The sequence below is a fragment of the Oncorhynchus kisutch genome, linkage group LG8, assembly GCF_002021735.2.
Source record: "Oncorhynchus kisutch isolate 150728-3 linkage group LG8, Okis_V2, whole genome shotgun sequence".
NCBI classification, from domain to species: domain Eukaryota; kingdom Metazoa; phylum Chordata; class Actinopteri; order Salmoniformes; family Salmonidae; genus Oncorhynchus; species Oncorhynchus kisutch.
The window spans coordinates 18,482,087-18,488,086 of record NC_034181.2 but is presented as its reverse complement, the minus strand read 5'-3'; positions in this window follow the sequence as shown (position 1 = coordinate 18,488,086).

Here is a 6,000-nt window from a genome sequence, read left to right as displayed (position 1 = left end):
ACAGAATTTGCAATTCTATATGTGGAAACATTGCTACTGCAACATGTTAACACCACCTTTTCACATGTGAGGAGAACAATATTTCACCACCACATGTGAAAATGCAATTCCATTTGTGAAATTGATGTTTGTACATGTGAATGTTTCTTACATGTGAAACTGCTCATTTTATTTCACATGTGATTATCACGTGAAACTGCATTTTCACAAGTGAAACCGCAACTGTCATATACGACTGCAATTCACATGTGAGGTGAAAACATGTTTTTCTTCTCACATGTGAAAGGTGGTAACATGTGAACTCTAAATTTAACGATTTCACTTAAATGCAATTGTACATGTGAAACTGCAAATTTAATATGGATAATATGTTTTAAGATGGGCTACTAATACATTTTCAAAAACAGACATTTGTTCAAAACAATTGTCTAATAGAATTTATTCCCACACTAAATTCCACCTGAGTGTAAAACACAAATCTTAAGTACTGTAGGCCTCACTGTTTCTCATTAACAATGCTGCTGTGAGACTAGCTCCATGTACTGTAGGAGTTGTCTGTGGTATTTTTCAATGAATGAACACATCACATGATCTTAATCACCATGAGGCTTCACTCAAAGGCATCCATGTTCTTTTTTCCTTCTCATTTTAAAGTTGGAGAGAGAGAGCGGACATTCTTACTTAATTGGGATCTTGAGTGCATTTGTTTCCAATAAAGAGGTGTGCTTGGGTTGCATTCTCTCTTTTTTTATTCTATTCCCTGAGAGGAGTGCCTGGCTGATCTGACTGTGCCCCTCGCCCAGCTATAGCCTCGGGATAGCTAGCAAACAAAGCTGTTGCATCTTGCCTCATTCATAACTAGTCAACTTAAAAAGCTCACTGATTCAGAACTAAGGGAGATATTCATGGTATGTTTAGGTGCAGAATATTAATATTGCTGCTGTTATGTTCCCTCAGCTATCATCTCACCCTTTAAAAAAAGAAGTTTATAGCAATTTTAAGAAAATATAGAAGTGCCATAGTATTAAGAGAAATGGAAACCAAAAGGTCTGAAGGATCTATACTTTACGCATGTATCTCTTCTATAGAATGAAAGCAACACCTGCAAAACATATGCATTCATATTGTGTAGCACTTGAATTTGGAATTTGAGAATGGACCTGGCACAACAAAATTAACACGTTGGGCTTGACAAGAAAACATTTATGCTCTGGCACCATGTTGCTCAGCACAGTATAGTCCACCTGCAAATCATAAATAACTGAATGCACTAATAGGGTTTTCCCATTGCCGTGAGCAGGCGTCAACCCTTAGGTGCTGAAATATGTTATTTGTTGATGAAGTCATTCTGAGAGAAATTTGGCCAATTCCAAAAAAAACACATATCAAGTTAGTTTATTCACATGTTAAAAACTTTGACTTGAGAATTGGATTTGCTGTTTCACACATTTTCCGTTTCACATGTAAAACAACTCCACATGTGAAAATCTCACATGCATATGTGGAATTGAAAGTTCACGTGACAAACATTCCCATGTGAAAATCTATTTTGCTGTTCCACATGTACGAATACTTCACATGTGAAAATCTCACTTTCACAGGTCAGGTTGACGTTTGTTGTCATGATTCTTGCCTTGGAGGGGAACTGAGCAATTTCTGCTAGATGGGCCTGCTGCAAAGGCAAAATTGTATATAATCCCCCCCAAAAATCTAAAACTAAAATATTATTTTTGGTCTTGATTTAAGATTAGGCATTAGGATTAGCAGTGTTGTTAATGTAAAGGTTAAAAGCTGATTTTATGACTTTGTGGCTGTGCCAGCTAGTGACCACTCAGCAGAACTGATGTTTTTCATTGGCAGGGACTGGGAAACTGGTCAGAATTGGAATTATGCATGGCGCTAAATACAGGGAAATTCTTGAGGGAAACCTGTTTCAGTCTTCAAGAGATTTGAGACTGGGACGGAGGTTCACCTTCCAGCAGGACAATGACCCCAAGCATACTGCTAAAGCAACACTTGAGTGGTTTAAGGGGAAACATGTAAATGTCTTGGAATGGCCATGTCAAAGCCCAGACCTCAATCCAATTGAGAATCTGTGGATTGACTTAAAGATTGTTGTACACCAGCGGAACCCATTCAACTTGAAGGAGCTGGAGCAGTTTTTCCTTGAATAATGGGCAAAAATCCCAGTAGCTAGATGTGCCAAGCTTATAGCAACATACCCCAAGAGACTTGCAGCTGTAATTACTGCAAAAGGTTGGGGGGGGGGTTGAATAGTTAACCATGCTCAAGTTTTCAGTTTTTTAAAAATGTATTTCTTATTTGCTTCACAATAAATAATATTTTGCATCTTCAAAGTGGTAGGCATGTTGTGTAAATCAAATGATACAACCCCCCCCCCCCCAACCTTAATTCCAGGTTGTAAGTCAACCAAATAGGAAAAATGCAAAGGGGGGGGAATACTTTCGCAAGCCACTCTAGAGTCATAGTGTTATTATACGGTGCAGTCCTCTAGGGAGTGATTTACTTTTGTGCCATTAATATCAAGCAAAACTTCTGAAGTTGAGAACAAAATGGTGGTGGAAACGGTTTTATGCACAAATATTTATATAATAGCTATCCCATTTATAAAACACAGACTAGACAGCTAGTGCCGGTACCCTATACAATTATTAGTATTGCAAATTAAAATACCGATGTTGAAAGAAAAACAACACAAAAGTATTGATAACAAAATATTGCAAGGAAGTACTTTTTTAATGTGTGAGCAAATTCTTTGTAAATTGTTTTCAATGACAGAAAAAAGTATGATAATTCAATTAAATGTCTGACTCGTGAAAATTTGTTCACGTCTTTTTTCCACATGTTTTTTCCCCCCAAAGTTTGTTCATGGTTTTTAGGGGGGGGGTATGACCTCAAAGATACAATGATGACAGTGTAAGGACATAGGGATTTGGTATTGGGCATCTTTTCGATGATTAAGGTGTGGAGGTTTGAAGCCCATTCTGATGCAGGCCATTGACGGCCAAAACATCATGATTTTAACTGGAATTAGATTAAATAACCATCAAGATTTTAATTGTGAGCAAGAGTCGCACCTATTCTTTCCAAAAGTTATCCAAACATTTTCTTAAGCACTAACCAGCTGCTTTAAGATGCTTTAAGCTGCAACTGTATCAACCAACTGATCTCTAACCCTAGGTTGACTAAAAGGTTGACAAGGTTGACTAATAAGAGTTTCCCCACTTGGTATTCCTGAGGCCAAGACCATCTGACACATATTAGAACATGATGTTTAAAGGAAATATGTTCATGCTTGGATGAGGGTGTTGGCATCCTATGTACACGTATTCAATTAGGTAATCCAGATGCTTACACTATAATCTTCTTCAGGCTTTTACTGCATGAAGGGATAATGCATGAAGGGATAATTTGACCCAGAACAGTGTGAATGTCAACACCCCCTCTAACCGGCTGAAGTAATAGCGACAATGGCGTTCAGTATGGTTCTTCATCACTTCTACCGTGAGACCTGAGTCAGAGCCTGCAACCTGTACACAGCATCCAGTCGAAGCTATCAACTGCCTTTAATCTCAAACCTTTTCTCTCAGGAGTCAGACATAAGTCCAGGTGGAGTGAGCATGGAGAGAGATCCCATCCAAACTTCTCTCATCCTGCTGGTTTACTGCTAGGAAAATGGACAAGACATAATGGACTGTAAAGGACAGGGTCGGCTCAGGTGAGAGACATTATCAAGGGCCATCCACTTTGAACCTGTGCCATTCAAAGGACCAACTGAAACACTATCTGAAGAAACGGCAAAAGGATGAGTGCCGGGATGAAGAGTGGTGGTCAACCGTGCCCGTAAAAAGTTAGCTTATCCAAAATGGTTTATTTGGGGTATCAGGTTTATTGATGAGAAAAGTTCATGCTAGATAAAAATCAATGTAAATGTACATTCTGCCAGTGTCGGTGTGTGCTAAGTTGAGGGTCTTAAATTAAAGTGATAGAACCAACATGATGCACTAAGGACTGTCATTCTAAATTTGGGTTGGATAATTTATCAATATTTATAATTATAATTTGGAAAGGCGAGGCTTCTTGAGACAGAGCTGTGCCCTAAAATGTGACCTACCGGCTCAAATCGGTTGTTACGTCCTGACCTTAGTTCCTTTTTTTGTCTCTCTTTTAGTTTGGTCAGGGTGTGAGTTGGGGTGGGCATTCTATGTTTTGTGTTCTATGTTTTCTATTTCTATGTGTTTGGCCTGGTATGGTTCCCAATCAGAGGCAGCTGGCAATCGTTGTCTCTGATTGAGAACCATACTTAGGCAGTCTGTTTTCCCACTATGGGTTGTGGGTAGTTATTTTCTGTTTAGTGTTTTTGTTGCACCTTGCAGAACTGGTCGTTTGTTGTTTTTGTTTGTTGTTTTTGTTCCAGTCTTTATTAAAATCATTATGAATATGTACCACGCTGCTCTTTGGTCTCCTTCTCCCGACAACAATCGTTACATCGGTCTTATGTATAAAAATTTGAAATTGTGTTTTTTACATTTGATAATAGTAGAGACTCAGAGCTACAAAATTGTATATCATGTACTACAGTTGAGGAACAATGGGAAAGTAATTTTGCTTTGAAAGTCGATAAACTCACTTTTGAGAAAATGGCCTTTGAATGTTTTGGTACTACTATCAGAGAGCTCTTCTTTGTCTACACCCATTCAGCATTGTTCACACCCCAATAAGCTTAAGCCCCACCCATCTCTTTAAGGGTTGGTCAGAGCATTCTGTACTAACATATCAACAGCAGTCAAGCACCCAAGCTAACTTGCTAGCTACTTCCAGACACAAATGATAGAACAACTCACTGAACATTACTCACCCTAGCAGAGCTGGTTAGGCTGTTATGTTATCCAGAGCATTGGTGACTGCAACTGTGCTGTCAGATTGTCCGTTCATAAATTCAAAACGTGTTGCTCTCGGAGAGTTCAGAATGCACACCGGACGCTCTGGCCGATGAGTAGGGTTGATCCGAACGTTCTGACCTCACAACGGCAGTCAAGCACCCAAGCTAACTGGCAAATATTGGCTAGCTTGTAGGCCGGTTGGACGTACTGCCATATTCTTTAAAATTACATTGGAGGCGGCTTATCATAGATAAATTAACATTAAATTATCTGGAAACAGCTCTGGTGGACATTCATGCAGTCTCATTCCAATTGCATGCTCCCTCAAAACTTGTGGCATTGTGTTGTATGTCAAAACTGCACATTTTGGAGTGACCTTTTAGTGTCCCCAGCACAAGGTGCACCTGTGTAATGATCATGCTGTTTAATCAGATTATTGAAATGCCACACCTGTCAGGTGGATGGATTATTTTGGGATTGAGAAAAACTCACTATCAGGGATGTAAACAAGAGTGTGCACAACATTTTAGAGAAATAAGGTTTTTGTGCATATAGAACATTTCTGGGATCTTTTCTTTCCGCTTATGAAACATGGGACCAAGACTTTACATGTTGCATGTATATGTTTGTTCTGTGTACATAGAGCCCTATTTAATGTAACTCAGTCAAGCAGTAAAATCTGATTTAAAAAATAAACCAGGGAAAACTACACTTTATGGAACAGTGAAGACACACACAGGCACACAGGCAGCATTCGCAAATACACACTAACACACACGCTCTTTACAAAAATATATTTTTATATTGTTATTGTGCTGTGTTATTGATTTTGTATTGTAGATATATTATGGTAGAGCAGTGTGTACTAATGTGTTGTGTTGTGTTATGTTTTGTTTTATTGTATGTAATTGTGATTGGACCCCAGGAAGATTAGCTGCTATCTTGGCAAGAGCTAATGGGGATCCGGAATAAATACAAAATAGTGTTTAGGTATTTGATTTTTACCCTTTTATGATGCCTGTTATCCACTTTACTGTCATTAGAACATTGTGACAGAATACTATTTGGGACCTCCCCCAGAAACACTGTAATTTGA